Here is a 20,962-nt window from a genome sequence, read left to right as displayed (position 1 = left end):
TCTGGATGGGCAGAAGATGGATTTGAAAATGAGCCCAGAATGTCACTGAAGGGACCATGTTTTAGGGAGGTATTAACATCTGAGACCACCATGTTATACATATATGTCATATAAGTTATCATGACTCCTGGGGATTTAAGATCAGGATGTGAAAGACTCCAGGGTGCATTGTATGAACTCCTGGTTTATTACATGTCCCCCTCAGAAACCTCTCTGGCTTATTTTCAAGCCCCTAGATCTTCATATTTTTGAAATTGATATCTCTTAGAGATTTCAATAATGGATTTATACCGTATGGCTCTCAGAGCAGACATTGATTTTTCACATTGCTGCACTATGGTGCAAAGACATAAGTTTTCAGACTGGACTTTACAAATGCATGATTTTTATTTGTCTTGGAGCATTTCTTTATAGGTGACAGATGGAGAACCAGAGACTAAGTTATTAACTGTACTTAACTTACTTCACAAAATCATTCCCTGTTCCGAGCTCTCAGTCATGTGGCCCTGGAAGCTCTGTTGTGATCCAGTAGTGATGACGTTTTGTCCACTGGTCACTTGTCTTCCAGGATTCTAAATCATGCCCTGTTGACAGCACATTACCAGTAATATCCCTTTTGGGGCTGGTGCTCTGTGCTGTGTGCAAGGTGCATGACATGACCCAGTATACAGTAGCTGGATACATGCATGCACAGACCAAAGAAGAGTGCTTGCCCTCTTCTACAGTAAAGATTGAAGAGAAGTCAGAGGAAGGTAAAGAGCAATACCCAGGACAGAGCACTGCAGCTCATCCAATGTAGTTTCGAAACTACTAACCCACTCTTCAACCTCAGCACCACAATGTCAAGTTTATCAACAAATGGTGCACAACAAGGAGGCGAATAGCAGCAGAAACCTCAATATCAAACAAGTGAAGATCAAATACAGAGCATCACAAAGTCTTCTGAACAGAAGAAGAAGGCAGCTGGAAGCTTTGCTGAGACTTGAACTGTGTGCTTTATACACCCAGTGCACTTACGTTACTTAGGTAACATTGTTTCTGAAACATGCTGAATTTTCTTTTATTAAACTTAAACAGAACTTCGCTGTTTTAATTTAGACTTTTTTTTTTCGAATTTGAGGTTTTTCATGTAATAAAGATTAGAGATGAATGAAAAAAAATATAAACTACATTTTAAATCATGAATATGTAGTGCAAATGCTACAATGGTTGTTCTGTTTCATGTAGGATAAAGAAGTGTGTTTTATTTTTATTTTTAAATGTATAATTATTATTTATATTTGTGGCCCCCTCACAGCATACTGAGGACAGCGGCGTACATTGTATGGTGGGTGTGCTTGATATTGTTGTCCAGATCCCTTTACTTGACTTGAATATGACTGAGCTACACACAGTTTATATGACCAATGGACATCACTGGTCTAGAAAGAGGCTGCGGCGCTTACCACCTTTATTTCTGGTTTATTTCCGATATTGGTTACTGTTAAAGGGACTATTAATTATTGATATTTACGCAAATCTCAATAATTAATATTCATAAATAGGAGTGAGTCGTCTAGTGATGACTCCGCCTATTTATGCCTAAATAAACAACAAATCACTACTGATTACCTTACGCTACACTGAACTACCTGCGGCGCCTTACTACTACAAAAGACTACACACTGTGCTTAAATAAAAGGTATTTATTAACACACTATACGTCACAGTCTAATATATTTGCTTATAACTATATATATCTATATCAATGGAATAGATATATATATATTTATAGCAACACACAGCAATATAAGTAAACACACTATAACAACACACTAATACGGTTCTAACTACGCTAACACAGTCCCCTGTCCTCCCCAGGATCTAACTACAATTACAATAATACACTTACATTCACACAAATATCAGTTACCCACCCAATCCTGTCAATATACTATCCCTACGGAGAATAACAAGGGGTTAATACAGACACTGCTGCTGCTGGGGTATGCAGGGCATACCTTCTCATCTCCGGCAGGGATGCAGGAGGAGGGGGGGGGGGGGGGGCACCCGAACACGGGGCATCTTTTCTGTATACTATATGTTTATAGATGCTTGGGGCACATCCATACACATATATATACCGATCTTCTGGTGGGAGGCATACACACATATATATTCATGGATGCTTGGGGCACATCCATAAATATATATATATATATATATATATATATACACTCACCTAAAGAATTATTAGGAACACCATACTAATACGGTGTTGGACCCCCTTTTTGCCTTCAGAACTGCCTTAATTCTACGTGGCATTGATTCAACAAGGTGCTGATAGCATTCTTTAGAAATGTTGGCCCATATTGATGGGATAGCATCTTGTAGTTGATGGAGATTTGAGGGATTCACATCCAGGGCACGAAGCTCCCGTTCCACCACATCCCAAAGATGCTCTATTGGGTTGAGATCTGGTGACTGAGGGCCATTTTAGTACAGTGTACTCATTGTCATGTTCAAGAAACCAATTTGAAATGATTCAAGCTTTGTGACATGGTGCATTATTCTGCTGGAAGTAGCCATCAGAGGATGGATACATGGTGGTCATGAAGGGATGGACATGGTCAGAAACAATGCTCAGGTAGCCTGCGGCATTTAAACGATGCCCAATTGGCACTAAGCGGCCTAAAGTGTGCCCAGAAAACATCCCCCACACCATTACACCACCACCAGCCTGCACAGTGGTAACAAGGCATGATGGATACATGTTCTCATTCTGTTTACGCCAAATTCGGACTCTACCATTTGAATGTCTCAACAGAAATCGAGACTCATCAGACCAGGCAACATTTTTCCAGTCTTCAACAGTCCAATTTTGGTGAGCTCGTGCAAATTGTAGCCTCTTTTTCCTATTTGTAGTGGAGATGAGTGGTACCCGGTGGGGTCTTCTGCTGTTGTAGCCCATCCGCCTCAAGGTTGTGCGTGTTGTGGCTTCACAAATGCTTTGCTGCATACCTCGGTTGTAACGAGTGGTTATTTCAGTCAATGTTGCTCTTCTATCAGCTTGAATCAGTCGGCCCATTCTCCTCTGACCTCTAGCATCAACAAGGCATTTACGCCCACAGGACTGCCGCATACTGGATGTTTTAGGGTGTACCCTAATTTTAAAAAATAAAAATAAATTTAAAACCAAAAAACTGTGTAGGCTACCTCCTCCTCCACCGCCACATCCACCGCCTTCTCAACCTCCTACTCCATATGGACCTCGTCCTCCTAGATCAAGATTATTATTTTTAATTTTTACGTATTTTATGTTATTTAAAGTAATTTCCCTATCCACTTTTGTTTGCAGAGCACTTGCCATGCTCTTAACCACATTTTGCTGGCATTTGCAGCTCTCTAGCCCTTTCCATGACATTTTTACAGCCATTTTAGTGCTCAAAAGTTTGGGTCTCTATAGACTTCAATGGGGTTCTGGGTCAAGTTCGGGTCCCGAACTCTAACTTTTTTGTGAAGTTCCGCCAAACCCGTCAAACCAGAACATCCAGGTGTCCGCTCAATTCGGTCCAAAAACTTAAGGCTCTCAGAATATGTTTTTTCTTTAAAAGTGAATTTATTGTGCAAAAGTATTAACATTATTGCGACCAAAGTAAGCCATATCCTGGAGGGGTGAAAAAGATTTCCAATTAAAGATGATCGCGTCACTTTAAGGGAAAAAAAAACTACTGCAGTAACTATGAGAGGTGATTTTGTCATAGCAACCAGACTGTTCTATTGTTGTGTATTTGGTTCTAGAACACGGACACCTAGAACATATGTGAATTACAAGCAGCTTTTCCTCACATGTCACACATTACAGGTGAAGTGAACATTTACCTACCGTGCGATTACTGCAATATCTCTGGAAACAGATCTCCGGAGCTGAAACGGTAAAGTATAATAAGTGTAATATAGCGTAATATATCTAATCAGATACTGGGGGAAAGTTATTAAGACTTGTCTCATACACTACTATTAATATGTAATGTGCTGTAGTGAGGAGCGCCACAGATATTAACAGGCATGTCTTTTTATAAATTTTGGCGCATCTTTCTGACATCATTCCATCATGCGGCAGAAAGCAAAGCCGTGCCGGCTATGAGCTGATGCAGGTTTGTGCTGTAATTTACTCCAGGTTCTGGCACAAATAAAAAATCTTTGGGAGCATAAAATTGGAAAAAGTCACAAATTACTTTTGAGCACCAGAAAACAAAAAATAATGTTCATTTCCTCCATTGGGTTTAGTTTTCTATGCAAAATAGTTCTCCTCTAGAAACCCGCCTCTCTAGTGCCACCTATAGGTCACTACCCTGTAAGTTCATGTACTGAATGCCAACGTCACAGTATACATATGTAGACAGCTCCTATTGATCTTAAAGTGAGCAATATAAGTATGTATGCAGTAGCTCCCCCTAGCGGTGGCTAACATTTTTGGACAGCTTGAATTTTGTCCGACTCTTGGACAATCAGACAAATCCTGCATTTAACTGTTGGCAACTAACTTGTTACATAAAAGTAAAATGTCTTTGGCCAAGAACGCGTCTGATCCCCGAAGTGCTCTTTCTTTTCTTCTCTGACAGAGTCGAAACAGGGAGCGCGCCAGTGGCAGGGGCAGACTGGGCATGTGCTGCTCTTATTAGGCGAATCAGCGCATGTGCAGTTAGAATAAAGCCATGGACGAACTGGCTGCACGCAGATCGGGGCTGAGGAGGCGGGGCTCATTATAAAAACATTACCACTCAGATTTTTTGAATAAAGTATATTAGGAAACTCTTTTTTACCCTACCTCCCACTATATAGTGGAAAGTACTTGTATAGTGGCCAACCCCTTTAAATATCATTGAAAATTATCAATTTAAAAACCATGTCCATTTGACTATGTAGGAAAGCTGGTGTTACCATGACAACAAGGCCACTCGCAATTGTTTTATAAGCGGTTCTAGAACTAACTGGTTTACATTTCTCTGGTAACGTAGGGTTAAATGTTTCAATATACTTTTGGAATTCATTCCTTGCACTTTTTAAGAAATCTACTTGCTGTCATTTAATAGAAACCTCATTGTTTATTTCCAGTGGATAAAAATCTGTGCCGGACATGTTTTGGGCACACGGCTCTATCATATATGTGTATGTGTCACATGACCAGGACAGGTTTTATTCCCTGGAAGTAAACACTCAGGATGTATTCACACATAGCAATGGATTTGCAGTTAAAGTCGCATCGGCAGAACCGCAGTTTTACTGTAATTTGCTGTGGTTTTGCAATGTGATATTTGGCTGTGCAATTTTTACAGGTGAAGCGTAAAATAAATATGTTTCACCTGTCAGAAACATGAAGTCGATTATCTCCTCGAAAAAACATGGAAAAACCTTGTGTTCTTTTTAATGATGTTTTCCCTCGGCTCTAATTGAAAATCCACTGCTATGTGTGAATATACCCTTAGGTGACATGGTGCACTTGTGCCACTTACTTTTGCAGTGTGTCTGAAAACCATACAGCATTGAGTGTCTGATAGGTGGCCACGCATTTACAGCTCTCTGCATCCATTTCTATGGGAGTTCTGAAATTAGTTGAGCACTTTTAGCTCCCGGAACTCTTATAGAACTGTATGGAGAGAGCTCAGTGTCTGTGGCCACCTCTCCATTCACTGTGGCTATAAGATGGGGCCTTGTTCTTCAATAAGTTGCAGCTCCTAGTAGTGAAACCTGGACCTATCACCATTTATGGGATATCTTATGGAAATGCCATGAATGTCCTGAATTGAATAATCCTTTAATTTATGACAGGAAACATGAATCACATACAGATGTAGCAGAGGTAACACACACACTCTTAACTCAAATTTCTTAACTCATCGCGTTATCTTGAAACAAAAGCCCCTGAAAAGCAATTGCTTAACGCACTTAGATAACATGTCTCATAAAGCATGTGTGTTAACCCTGCTACATCCGTACAAGTGCTTCACATGATGGAAACCACCGGAGTCCAACAGACCTCACTGACTTGGGGGTCCATCATGTCCAATCATGGTCTTGTAATTTTATGAGGGAGAACAGCGTTGCTTGTGCTATGTGACTAGAGCCTTACATGGTATTTCAATGTCTCTAATGTATTGGCTTGTTAGAGTTGTATATATATAATGGATTTTTGTCTTTAAAGGGAGTGAGAGATACTATAAAACGATGGCGGACAATGCACTTAAGAAGTCCAGGAAGAGACACCACTGCTGCCCCGACTTACCAGCCAAGCGGCGTCTGATTGACCCTGTACAATCATCTCAGAGGCGTGTTGTGCTCTACACCCCGTCCAGTGAGCTCCTGAGGTGCCTCGGACTCTTTCTACGTCGGAGGTGCTATAAGCTTGATCTTTCCCCTACACAGGCTATAGGATGGCTAAAAAATATCGACAACTATCTCCTTATTATGGGTTACCAACCCGTGAGTTTCCTGAGCTCAGGCAGCGTGGTCTTCCTCTATATGCTATGCCGGGACCTCATCTCCCCAGAGGCAGACAGCGTAGAACAGCTTCAAGTGTCGGTCCTGACCTGCTACTTCATCACCCACTGCTACACCGGCAATGAGAATGGGTATCCAGAAACACCATTCCTGGTGGGCTCAAGGACGGCCTTTTGGGACCGATGCCTGTCATACATCAACATTATGAGCTCCAAGATGATGCAGATCAATTCCGACCGCCAGATTTATAGCGAGACACTCGCTGAGCTGAAAGCTATAGGGCGATAAGACAACCTGTCTCCTGCGTGATCTGGATGGACAGAAGATGGATTTGAAAATGAGCCCAGAATGTCACTGAAGGGACCATGTTTTAGGGAGGTATTAACATCTGAGACCACCATGTTATACATATATGTCATATAAGTTATCATGGCTCCTGGGGATTTAAGATCAGGATGTGAAAGACTCCAGGGTGCATTGTATGATCTCCTGGTTTATTACATGTCCCCCTCAGAAACCTCTCTGGCTCTTTTTCAAGCCCCTAGATCTTCTTATTTTTGAAATTGATATCTCTTAGAAATTTCAATAATGGAATTATACCGTATGGCTCTTAGAGCAGACATTGATTTTTCACATTGCTGCACTATGGTGCAAAGACATAAGTTTTCAGACTGGACTTTACAAATGCATGATTTTTATTTGGCTCAGAGCATTTCTTTATAGGTGACAGATGGAGAACCAGGGACTAAGTTATTAACTGTACTTAACTTACTTCACAAAATCGTTCCCTGTTCCGAGCTCTCAGTCACGTGGCCCTGGAAGCTCTGTTGTGATCCAGTAGTGATGACGTTTTGTCCACTGGTCACTTGTCTTCCAGGATTCTAAATCATGCCCTGTTGACAGCACATTACCAGTAATATCCCTTTTGGGGCTGGTGCTCTGTGCTGTGTGCAAGGTGCATGACATGACCCAGTATACAGTAGCTGGATACATGCATGCACAGACCAAAGAAGAGTGCTTGCCCTCTTCTACAGTAAAGATTGCAGAGAAGTCAGAGGAAGGTAAAGAGCAATACCCAGGACAGAGCACTGCAGCTCATCCAATGTAGTTTCGAAACTACTAACCTACTCTTCAACCTCAGCACCACAATGTCAAGTTTATCAACAAATGGTGCACAACAAGGAGGCGAATAGCAGCAGAAACCTCAATATCAAACAAGTGAAGATCAAATACAGAGCATCACAAAGTCTTCTGAACAGAAGAAGAAGGCAGCTGGAAGCTTTGCTGAGACTTGAACTGTGTGCTTTATACACCCAGTGCACTTACGTTACTTAGGTAACATTGTTTCTGAAACATGCTGAATTTTCTTTTATTAAACTTAAACAGAACTTCACTGTTTTAATTTAGACTTTTTTTTTCGAATTTGAGGTTTTTCATGTAATAAAGATTAGAGATGAATGAAAAAAAAATATAAACTACATTTTAAATCATGAATATGTAGTGCAAATGCTACAATGCTTGTTCTGTTTCATGTAGGATAAAGAAGTGTTTTTTTTAAATTTTAAAATTTATAATTATTATTTATATTTGTGGCCCCCTCACAGCATACTGAGGACAGCGGCGTACATTGTATGGTGGGTGTGCTTGATATTGTTGTCCAGATCCCTTTACTTGACTTGAATATGACTGAGCTACACACAGTTTATATGACCAATGGACATCACTGGTCTAGAAAGAGGCTGAGGCGCTTACCACCTTTATTTCTGGTTTATTTCCGATATTGGTTACTGTTAAAGGGACTATTAATTATTGATATTTATGCAAATCTCAAAAATTAATATTCATAAATAGGAGTGAGTCGTCTAGTGATGACTCCGCCTATTTATGCCTAAATAAACAACAAATCACTACTGATTACCTTACGCTACACTGAACTACCTGCGGCGCCTTACTACTACATAAGACTACACACTGTGCTTAAATAAAAGGTATTTATTAACACACTATACGTCACAGTCTAATATATTTGCTTATAACTATATATATCTATATCAATGGAATAGATATATATATTTATAGCAACACACAGCAATATAAGTAAACACACTATAACAACACACTAATACGGTTCTAACTACGCTAACACAGTCCCCTGCCCTCCCCAGGATCTAACTACAATTACAATAATACACTTACATTCACACAAATATCAGTTACCCACCCAATCCTGTCAATATACTATCCCTACGGAGAATAACAAGGGGTTAATACAGACACTGCTGCTGCTGGGGTATGCAGGGCAGCCGTGAAGGGGTATCAAGGGGTAGATGATATATACCAGGGGAGGTATATGGGTAGAGTAACAGGGGTAAAACTATGGTAGCAGGGGATATAGGGGAATGAGGGATAACACAGGGGAATTAGGGAGTAAGGGTTAATAGTAAGGGTTAATGCAGGGAACCAGGGATTCGTTGGTATAGGGGAGAGTAAGGGTTAACCAGGGATTCGTTGGTGGTATAGGGGGTGTAAGGGTTAACCAGGGATTCGTTGGTGGTATAGGGGAGAGTAAGGGTTAACCAGGGATTCGTTGGTGGTATAGGAGAGAGTAAGGGTTAATGCAGGGGAATCGTTGGTGGTATAGGGGGTGATATAGATACTCAGCCGGTATGCTCGTCGTCCAGGGGGTGCTCGTTTTCCTAGGGGATGATCCTCTTCGGCTGGGGGCTGGTTCCACGAGTGCCCCAGCGTAGCGCCGTCGGACTATTTAAGTTTGGCAGCCCGTCCTGTGACGCGCATGCGCGCCGCCGGCCAGAACACATGGGCCGGTGCGGTGATATGACGTCACCGCGCATCCCAGAGAGCACTTCCAGGCGGAGGGTTCCTTTGATCCTCCGCCTGTGGCGCATCTACATACCCTGCGGCGTGATAATTATCGCGCCGGAGGTATGCAGATAACAGAGGGAGGGACGTTTGTTTCCCTCTCTCTGTTATGTTAATTATCCCCAGCAGCTGGGGATAGTTAATACCAAAAGGCATCGGATCTCTATTGATCCTATGCCTTTTGAGGTCACCAGAGGCTGGACATGATTGTCCAGCCATCTGGTGACCTTCTCATCTCTGGCAGGGATGCAGGAGGAGGGGGGGGGGGCACCCGAACAGGGGGCATCTTTTCTGTATACTATATGTGTATAGATGCTTGGGGCACATCCATACACATATATATACCGATCTTCTGGTGGGAGGCATACACACATATATATTCATGGATGCTTGGGGCACATCCATAAATATATATATATATATATATATATATATACACTCACCTAAAGAATTATTAGGAACACCATACTAATACAGTGTTGGACCCCCTTTTGCCTTCAGAACTGCCTTAATTCTACGTGGCATTGATTCAACAAGGTGCTGATAGCATTCTTTAGAAATGTTGGCCCATATTGATAGGATAGCATCTTGTAGTTGATGGAGATTTGAGGGATGCACATCCAGGGCACAAAGCTCCCGTTCCACCACATCCCAAAGATGCTCTATTGGGTTGAGATCTGGTGACTGAGGGCCATTTTAGTACAGTGAACTCATTGTCATGTTCAAGTAACCAATTTGAAATGATTCAAGCTTTGTGACATGGTGCATTATTCTGCTGGAAGTAGCCATCAGAGGATGGGTACATGGTGGTCATGAAGGGATGGACATGGTCAGAAACAATGCTCAGGTAGCCCGTGGCATTTAAACGATGCCCAATTGGCACTAAGTGGCCTAAAGTGTGCCCAGAAAACATCCCCCACACCATTACACCACCACAGTGGTAACAAGGCATGATGGATACATGTTCTCATTCTGTTTACGCCAAATTCGGACTCTACCATTTGAATGTCTCAACAGAAATCGAGACTCATCAGACCAGGCAACATTTTTCCAGTCTTCAACAGTCCAATTTTGGTGAGCTCGTGCAAATTGTAGCCTCTTTTTCCTATTTGTAGTGGAGATGAGTGGTACCCGGTGGGGTCTTCTGCTGTTGTAGCCCATCCGCCTCAAGGTTGTGCGTGTTGTGGCTTCACAAATGCTTTGCTGCATACCTCGGTTGTAACGAGTGGTTATTTCAGTCAATGTTGCTCTTCTATCAGCTTGAATCAGTCGGCCCATTCTCCTCTGACCTCTAGCATCGACAAGGCATTTTTGCCCACAGGACTGCCACATACTGGATGTTTTTCCCTTTTCACACCATGCTTTGTAAACCCTAGAAATGGTTGTGCGTGAAAATCCCAGCAAGGCCTCATGCACACGACCGTTGTGTGCATCCGTGGCCGTTGTGTCGTTTTGCAGCTGAGACCGTGATCCGTGTATCCTGTCCGTCAAAAAAATATGACCTGTCCTATTTTTTTGACGAACACTGGTTCACGGACCCATTCAAGTCAATTGGCATCCGTGTCCGTGGCTGTAGGTTACTTTCATACAGACGGATCCGAAGATCCGTCTGCATAAAAGCTTTTTCAGAGCTGAGTTTTCACTTCGTGAAAACTCAGATCCGACAGTATATTCTAACACAGAGGCGTTCCCATGGTGATGGGGACGCTTCAGGTTAGAATATACTAAAAGAACTGTGTACATTACTGCCCCCCGCTGCCTGGCAGGTGCTGCCAGGCAGCAGGGGGAAGCCCCCCCCCCCTGTAGTTAACTCGTTGGTGGCCAGTGGGCCCCCCTCCCTCCCCTGTAGTTAACTCGTTGGTGGCCAGTGGGCCCTCTCCCCTCCCTCCCCCTCCTAATTAAAATCTCCCCCCCTATCATTGGTGGCAGCGGAGAGTACCGATCGGAGTCCCAGTTTAATCGCTGGGGCTCCGATCGGTAACCATGGCAACCAGGACGCTACTGCAGTCCCGGTTGCCATGGTTACTTAGCAATTTGTAGAAGCATTATACTTACCTGCGAGTTGCGATGTCTGTGTCCGGCCGGGAGCTCCTCCTACTGGTAAGTGACAGGTCATTAAGCAATGCGCCACACAGACCTGTCACTTACCAGTAGGAGGAGCTCCCGGCCGGACACAGACATCGCAGCTCGCAGGTAAGTATAATGCTTCTACAAATTGCTAAGTAACAATGGCAACCGGGACTGCAGTAGCGTCCTGGTTGCCATGGTTACCGATCGGAGCCCCAGCGATTAAACTGGGACTCTGATTCGGTACTCTCCGCTGCCACCAATGATAGGGGGGGAGATTTTAATTAGGAGGGGGAGGGAGGGCCCACTGGCCACCAACGAGTTAACTACAGGGGAGGGAGGGGGGCCGGCCGCACTGGACAACAAAGAGTTAACTACAGGGGAGGGAGGGGGGCCGGCCGCACTGGACAACAAAGAGTTAACTACAGGGGGGGGGGGGCAGTCATGTACACAGTTCTTTTAGTATATTCTAACCTGAAGCGTCCCCATCACCATGGGAACGCCTCTGTGTTAGAATATACTGTCGGATTTGAGTTTCACGATCTAACTCATATCCGACAGTATATTCTAACATAGAGGCGTTCCCATGGTGATGGGGACGCTTCAAGTTAAAATATACCATCGGATTGGAGAAAACTCCGATCCGATGGTATAAAAGGGACTCCTGACTTTACATTGAAAGTCAATGGGGGACGGATCCGTTTGCAATTGCACCATATTGTGTCAACGTCAAACGGATCCGTCCCCATTGACTTGCATTGTAATTCAGGACGGATCCGTTTGGCTCCGCACGGCCTGGCGGACACCAAAACGACATTTTTTTCATGTCCGTGGATCCTCCAAAAATCAAGGAAGACACACGGACGAAAAAACGGTCACGGATCACAGACCTACGGACCCCGTTTTTGCGGACCGTAAAAAAAAAACGGTCATCCAATTTTACCCCACGCGACCCACTTTGGGCGCTGTTCGGTTATTTGGATAAGGACAAATACAACTGCACCCCGGGATGTAGGAAACTGCTACACTTTGTGGCAGCGGCGGGCACCAAGGCAATTTTGCAAGTCTGGTTACAGCCCAAAATTCCCCCTTTTAAATTATTCTTGGAGAAACTATCTTATATCATGCGCATGGACTGGGTGGAGGCGTCACACCATAAAGACAAAAAAGTAGAACATTTCTTTCAGGTGTGGGAAAGCTTTATTAATATACTGCCGTTACATATCCGTAAGGCCATACACGAATGCTTTTCGGGGACCACGTGGTTTCTGCAACAGATGACAGCTGGCGAAGAACCGGTTCTACTATCCTGAATTGGGGGGGGAATCATTGAGCCCAAACACTCCCGAGCATCTCCGTTTTTGTTCTAGTCTTTTCTTTATTTGTCTGTGTTGTTCTCTAATTCACTACTACAAAGTACAATAGGAATAAGACAATATCAGGGCATCTACCCCGGGAGCCCACTAGGGATCATATCAGTCTATAATATTAAGGCTCTCTCGGGGATGGCTGCTATTGTATCCCACGGAGGCGGACGGCTAATACTGACAGTATAGGCTACTTTCACACCTGCGTTAGGTGCAGATCCGTCTGGTATCTGCACAGACGGATCCGCACCTATAATGCAAACGCTTAGATCCGTTCAGAACGGATCCGTTTGCATTACCATGAACAAAAAAAAATTTAAAAAAAATTATTATTTTTTTTTTTTTGTTCATGATAATGCAAACGGATCCGTTTTGACTTTACATTGAAAGTCAATGGGGGACGGATCCGTTTGAAAATTGAGCCATACTGTGTCATCTTCAAACGGATCCGTCCTCATTGACTTACATTGTAAGTCTGGACGGATCCGTTTGCCTCCGCACGGACACCTGAACGCTGCAAGCTGCGTTCAGGTGTCCGCCTGCTGAGCGGAGCGGAGGACAAACGGTGCCAGACTGATGCATTCTGAGCGGATCCGCCTCCACTCAGAATGCATTAGGGCTGGACGGATCCGTTCGGGGCCGCTTGTGAGAGCCTTCAAACGGAACTCACAAGCGGAGCCCCGAACGCTAGTGTGAAAGTAGCCTTAGTTGGGTTTTTGTCAGCCTCTGTATGTTCATGGACACTACAACTGGTAAATTACTTTGCACTTGTAAGAATGGATACCAATGGTGGCAGTGCGACACTGCCTTTGTTTGCATGTTTATTCTTTAAATATTTGAAAACTTAAAGGGTTTCTATCACTTCGTATGACATAATTAGTTGTCAGACACTAGCGATCTGCTAGTGTCTGCTCTGGCCAACCATCCTACTATAATCACTTGTGGGGCAGCAGTTTTGCTAAAAAACTAACTTTTATAAATATGCTAATGAGCCTCTAGGTGCTATGTGGGCGTCATTAGCACCTAGAGGCTCCGTCTACCTTCATACACAGCCGCCGCCCATGTCCTCCTCCGTGTGACGCAGCGGACGAGTTCTCGCGCATGCGCCGTGCGCGGCTGTATTCGGCGCATTTGAGATCTCAGCTCGGAGCGGTCAGACATTCAATGCGCATGCGCCGAATACAGCCGCGCATGCGCATTGAATGTCTGACCGCTCCGAGCTGAGATATCAAATGCGCCGAGTACAGCCGCGCACGGCGCATGCGCGAGAACTCGTCCGCTGCGTCACACGGAGGAGGACATGGGCGGGCTGGAGGGACGCGCTGGGCGGCGGCTGTGTATGAAGGTAGACGGAGCCTCTAGGTGCTAATGACGCCCACATAGCACCTAGAGGCTCATTAGCATATTTATAAAAGTTAGTTTTTTAGCAAAACCGCTGCCCCACAAGTGATTATAGTAGGATGGTTGGCCAGAGCAGACACTAGCAGATCGCTAGTGTCTGACAGCTAATTATGTCATACCAAGTGATAGAAACCCTTTAATAAAAACAGTTAAAAAAAAAAAAAAAAAAAAAAAAAAAAAAAACGGTCGTGTGCATGAGGCCTAACTGAGCAGATTGTGAAATACTCAGACGGGCCCGTCTGGCACCAACAACCATGCCACGCTCAAAATTGCTTAAATCACCTTTCTTTCATATTCTGACATTCAGTTTGGAGTTCAGGAGATTGTCTTGACCAGGAGCACCCCCCTAAATGCATTGAAGCAACTGCCATGTGATTGGTTGACTAGATAATTGCATTAATGAGAAATAGAACAGGTGTTCCTAATAATTCTTTAGGCGAGTATATATGTTTTTTTATTGTGTTGTTCTAATAAAGGATATATTTTTGCTTACATGTGGTCGCTTTTCATTTGGTGATCTGGGTATGCACCTAGTGTATAAAGTGTAGAAAAGACCTGGGAACAGATTTCAGTCGAGACATGCTTGAATCTGATCAAGAGCATGCCCAGAAGGATTCAGGCAGTGTTAAAAGACAAAATAATAAAAATTTAAATTTAGAATTTTAGGAGCAAAACAGTTATAATGCAGTTACATGACAAGAATCTGCATAACTAATTATATGCAAAATAGTTGCAAGTCAAATTTATATATAAGATAGCCAAGATGATTATCTATAAAATGATGGTAGTCTCACATTCAAAGCTGTAGTGGATGGTGAGATATGGAGCCTGAAAGTCAAAAGTTCAAAACATTGTTACCTTTTGCGAGGCAGTGTATATTACAAAAGCAGTTTTGTCTGGACTGCTCCTTTAAGGCTGGTTTCACACTTGCGTTGTCCGGATCCAGCGTGTACTCCATTTGCTGGAATTATACGCCGGATCCGGAAAAACGCAAGTGAACTGAAAGCATTTGAAGACGGATCCGTCTTCAAAATGCGTTCAGTGTTACTATGGCACCCAGGACGCTATTAAAGTCCTGGTTGCCATAGTAGTAGTGGGGAGCGGGGGAGCAGTATACTTACAGTCCGTGCGGCTCCCGGGGCGCTCCAGAATGACGTCAGGGCGCCCCATGCGCATGGATGACAAGATCCATGCGACACGTTATCCATGCGCTTGGGGCGCCCTGACGTCACTCTGGAGCGCCCCGGGAGCCGCACGGACGGTAAGTATACTGCTCCCCCGCTCCCCGCTACACTTTACCATGGCAGACAGGACTTTAGCGTCTTGGCAGCCATGGTAACCACTCTGAAAAAGCTAAACGTCGGATCCGGCAATGCGCCGAAACGACGTTTAGCTTAAGGCCGGATCCGGATCAATGCCTTCCAATGGGCATTAATTCCGGATCCGGCCTTGCGGCAAGTGTTCAGGATTTTTGGCCGGAGCAAAAAGCGCAGCATGCTGCAGTATTTTCTCCGGCCAAAAAACGTTCCGGTCCGGAACTGAAGACATCCTGAACGGATTTCTCTCCATTCAGAATGCATTAGGATAATCCTGATCAGGATTCTTCCGGCATAGAGCCCCAACGACGGAACTCTATGCCGGAAGAAAAGAACGCAAGTGTGAAAGAGCCCTAAGTTGCCTGCAACAGAACTCATACTGCCACACAGTGTCTCTCCCATTGCAGTTGCAAATGTCAGTACTCGCCCCTCCTCTTCTTCCTGAGACAAAAGATACATGGAAGCAGCCACCAGAGGGCACTCACGTGTATCTTTTGAGTCCTGCATCTATTATTAGTGCAGGCTACAGAGAATGGAGCTGCTGTCAGTTTTCCTGCTCAGAAGGATGCATCTCTCTTTTGATAACCATGTCTTGGACAAATATGTCTGTGTTCCAATGACTAGGAGCCGCATAGAATTGCATTTCAGGTGGTGGCCAGGTTCTGCACCCCTGGCCTCTTAAACCTCTAGCGCCTCCCCTGCCAGAACATGGTGACACCTAGGCCTCACCAATTGTTCACAGCCAAATTCAAAATATGACAATTTTCTCTTTTCTTTTCCTGAGAAACCCAGAAGACAACAATAAATTAACAACAAAGAAAAGGTGGAGAAAAGTCTGTGCACCTGGCGAAAACACACTGTAAAATATTTGTGGAAAATATATAATTGGATATCCTCTCCAAATGTAATGTATGCGATATTTGGAGCTAGGAATATATCAGGAGGACTCGCTGGGATTTTTATTGAAAAAAATAATGAGATTTATTTTCAGTCGTCATAAAAGATTATAGATTACTGAAATAATATAGTAAAGTTAATCACAGTGTTGTCCATGTCAGTGTGTCCATCCTGAAAGTATCAAGTCTGTCCCTGTCAGTCATATATAGAATAGATATGTGCGTATGTCTCTTCATATATAGAAAATGAATATGGGCCTTGATGTACCCATACAGAACTTCCACCCCCTTTGCGTACCAATATAGATTCTATGTCAGCAGTGTGGACAATTTTATTTTATTTAACCACCTCCCGTCTCGCTAACGCTGAAAGGCGTGATTGCGACGGCGCTGCCAGGTCACACTAACGCCGATCGGCATCATCTCGCGTGAGCCGAGATTTCCTGTGAACGCGCGTTCACAGGATCGCGCAGTTCACAAGTTCATTTGCAGCCTGCCGGCTGCGATCATTGGCTGGCAGGCTCTGGATTTTTGAAATGACCAATCAAAGAGGTATGTCAGACGCTATTTTGAAAATAGCGTCTGATATACCTGCTACCTGCTCCTCTGGTGGTCCCTTTTGCTTGGATCGACCACCAGAGGACACAGGCAGCTCTGTAAGTAGCACCAAATCACCACACTACACATTACCCTGTCATTTATTAACCCCTTATTTAGCACCTGATCACCCATATTAGACTCCCTGATCACCCCCTTGTCCACCCCCCTGTCATTGATCACCCCCCTGTAAGGGTCCCTCATCACCGCCAGGTAGTTAGCTACTTGCTAGGTAGTTAGCGCCCAGCCCACCGCAGTCACTGATTAGTCGCTGATTAGCGTCATCGCTGTCGCTAATCAGCACTAGTACTATATAGTATCTGTAAGAGATCAAGACTGATCGCATTCAGATCTATATATGTACATTAGGGTCACCTTAGGCTCTACAAAAAACGCAGTGTTCGCCCGATCAGGCCTGATCTTGTGCCCACACTTGCGTTCAGTCCGCCCAACCGCAGTGACAGAATTTTTTTTTTCTGATCACTGCAAAAATACAGTAAAATCGCTGCGCCGCTATAAAGATCACTTTTGAGCTTTTTGGATCTTTATTAGCGATCGCAGCTTTACTTCGCAAGCACTCCTTTTTACTAGGTAGGTTTGCTCTTTTTCCTGGGTAGTCTCAGAGGAATACCCCCTACATTTAGTGAACCCAAAATGTCAAACAAGGGGTATTCCGCTGAAGAGGCCTACAGGATTCTGTCCGTGATGGATGAAAGCGATGGGGACGCCTCACCCGCTGAATCCAGTGGTTCAGAATATGAACCTGTAGACAGCAGTGGCACTCTAACCGCTAGCGAAGATGACGAGGTTGAGGTCCCTGCTGGTGCTAGCGCTGATCTTTTTTATGGTGCGGCATACACCAGCAGCGCAGCACATCCTGGACCTTCTACCAGCTGCCGTATTCCCTGGTGAAGTGGCGAGCACCAGAAGGGCAGTTCAAGCTGGTACGGTGGCACGTGCAATACCTCCCCCGTCGCAGCCACCGCGTTCACAGGCCTGTAGAACCCTTAGTCTCCCAGAGGTGCTGGCAAATCCTAATTGGCACTCCCCTGCTTCCGCCACACCCTTATTGCCCTTTCACCGCCCAGTCTGGAGTTCACGTGGAGACGGCTTATTGAGGATCGGCCCTTCAGTTTTTTGAGCTGTTCTTCACCGCGGATCTCTATGACCTAGTTGTGGCAGAAACCAACCGCTACGCCACACAGTTTATTACCGCCAATCCGGAAAGCTTCTATGCCCAGCCTTACCGGTGGAAACCAGTCATAGTTTCAGAGTTGAAAATTTTTTTGGGCCTTATCCTCAGCATGGGTCTAACTAAAAAAAATGTATTGCGGTCATATTGGTCTAAAGACCCAATACATTACATGCCCATGTTCTCTGCTGCAATGTCCAGGGCACGTTTTGAGGTCATCATGTGCTTTATGCATTTCGCTGACAATAACACCTGTCATCCAAGAGGCCACCCTGCTTATGACCGGCTCAACAAAATTCAGCCCCTCATAGACCATTTGTCATCCAGATTTGCAGATGCGTATACCCCTAATCAAAACATCTGCATAGACGAGTCCCTAGTACATTTTATCGGGCTCCTTGGCATAAAACAGTACATCCCCAGCAAGCGCGCCCGGTATGGGGTCAAACTGTATAAGCTCTGTGAAAGGGTCGTTTTAGGGTCTATGAGGGAAAAGACTCAAAACTGGAGCCGGTCAGATGTCCTGACTACCTGGGGAGCAGTGGCAAGATTGTCTGGGACTTGGTGTCACCCTTACTCCACAAGGGGTACCACTTATACGTGGACAATTTTTACTCAAGCGTGGCCCTCTTTCGGCACTTACATCTAGTCGGAATTCAATGCTGTGGCACCGCGCGACCTAGTCGCCGGGGCTTCCCCCAACGGCTCGTTAGTACCTGACTTGCACGGGGGGAGAGGGCTGCCTTGTGTGACCAAGAACTGCTCACGGTGAAGTGGAGGGACAAGAGGGACGTTTACTTTCTGTCCACCATTCACGCAGACACGACTGTCCAAATTGAAAGGGCAACTGGAGTCATTGTGAAACCCCTCTCTGTCCACGACTATAAACTTCACATGGGAGGGGTGGACTTCAATGACCAGATGTTGGCTCCCTATTTAGTTTCCCGACGCACCAGACGCTGGTATAAGAAGGTGTCTGTATATTTGATTCAATTGGCTATATATAATAGTTTTGTTCTCTACAGTAAGGTTGGGAGAACAGGATCCTTCCTAAAATTCCAGGAAGAGATCATTTCGGAAATCCTGTATCCAGGAGGGTCCGTGCCCCAAGTCCCTGATGTAGTGAGCCGTCTACATGGCAGACACTTCCTGTCTGTCTATCCTGGTACCCCAAATCAACGTTCCCCAAGAAAAAGAGGTTGTGTCTGTAGCAGGGGTGGAATAAGGCGTGACACCACCTTTTTTTGTCCTGACTAGCCTGCCCTATGCATAGGGGAGTGTTTCCGCAAGTTCCACACACAGGTACACTATTAGTATAGGGATTGCGTGACACAGGACAGGCACACAGGGGTCTTAGGGCCCTTTCACACAGAGCTGCCACAAACCTCTCCTTTCACCTGGGACAAAGTACATAATGTACTTCGCCACATCTCTGGGCGATTTGCACTTTGCACATTGTCCCATGGGGAAGGAGAGGTTTGTCCTCTAAAGGTAAAAAAAAATGCTATGGAGCATCAGACTACCGGATCAAACATATGATTATTAACATATTAACAGACTGGGGGTTTTATATGCGTTTTTGAGGTGACAGGTTCCCTTGAATATAGTAAGGTGTAACTAACCTATTTCTAAATCACCCACTGCTTGTGAGAGAAATGTATCTAGTTGTGTGGCTGAAATAGACTTTAGGGAAACCCAAACATAACTGTTCCTTCACAATTATGTTTGTACAAAGAAGCACTGACATTATGCAAACTTTTCATGAAAAATCAGGTATATGTTAAGGGGGTCAGTCAGTCCTTGTGCCTAAACAGAAATCTATGACAGCACTGGGCTGCAGTAGACTTCTGGCTTCATTTACGCCAGAAAACTGGTGTAAATGAAGATGAATTTGTCTCTGGTGTTGGCCACGCCCCCTTTTGGAAAACGGGCAAGGGCGGCGTAACTTGCAAATTTTTCCTAAAAAATAAAAGTTGCATCTAAAAAGTCACAAACACAGCTTGCAACTTTTTAAAGCCACTTTTCTGGAGAAAGGGAGATGATAAATCTCCCAAGTCTTTACATCGAAAGCAAGTTATTTTATGATCTATAATATTAAACACACACCCACTGAAAATGCCTCCATAGCTGCACCTTTTACAGGTTCTGATGCAACTGACAATAAAAAGCAGATAAAAATTTAGTACCTCTTGTTGAGCTTTTCTTTGCTTTCCTGGACGATTCCTGAGAAATAAGCTGCTGGGACCCCCAGTGACTCTTCTATAAAACCTGGCAGCAAGGGCTCAATTCAATGCAGCGCCACCACAGGGAAAATAAAGCATTACATGCTGGCCTCATCAGATGCTCTGCAGCTGTTATCCTCTCTAGCTAAGGGCTCATGTACACGGTCTGCAAAACATGGATGATGGCCGTGTGCATTCTGCAATTTGCAGAATGGAATGAGCGGCCCATGATAAAAATGCCTATTCTGGTCCGCAAAACAGAGGCCACGGAACAGAGTGCTGTCTTTTGGGGCCTCATTGATGTGAAAAGATCCGCATCCAAGCCGCAAAAAATGCAGCTCCAAACAACGTCGTGTGCATGAGCTCTAAGGAATAGTGGTCCAAAGCAAAGGCTCTATTAACTCACATTAATGCCCCATTATGGGTTTTAACATTATGAGTACAGGTGAAAGAGTTAAAGTGCTTATTTTCTGTGTACATTTTCTGCATTAATGCCATAGAGAAAAATGAATTATACCATATATCACCATAACAAACATGTTGG

General features: G+C 44.4%; 1 pseudogene; it reads left to right on the top strand.

Annotated features, from left to right (window-relative positions):
- Window positions 1-6,207: 6,207 nt before the first annotated feature.
- On the top strand, window positions 6,208-6,789 carry LOC121002527 (annotated as a pseudogene).
- Window positions 6,790-20,962: the final 14,173 nt, after the last annotated feature.

This window comes from Bufo bufo, chromosome 5 (genome assembly GCF_905171765.1).
Source record: "Bufo bufo chromosome 5, aBufBuf1.1, whole genome shotgun sequence".
Taxonomy (NCBI): Eukaryota; Metazoa; Chordata; class Amphibia; order Anura; family Bufonidae; genus Bufo; species Bufo bufo.
This window is presented reverse-complemented; position numbering and strand designations above follow the sequence as displayed.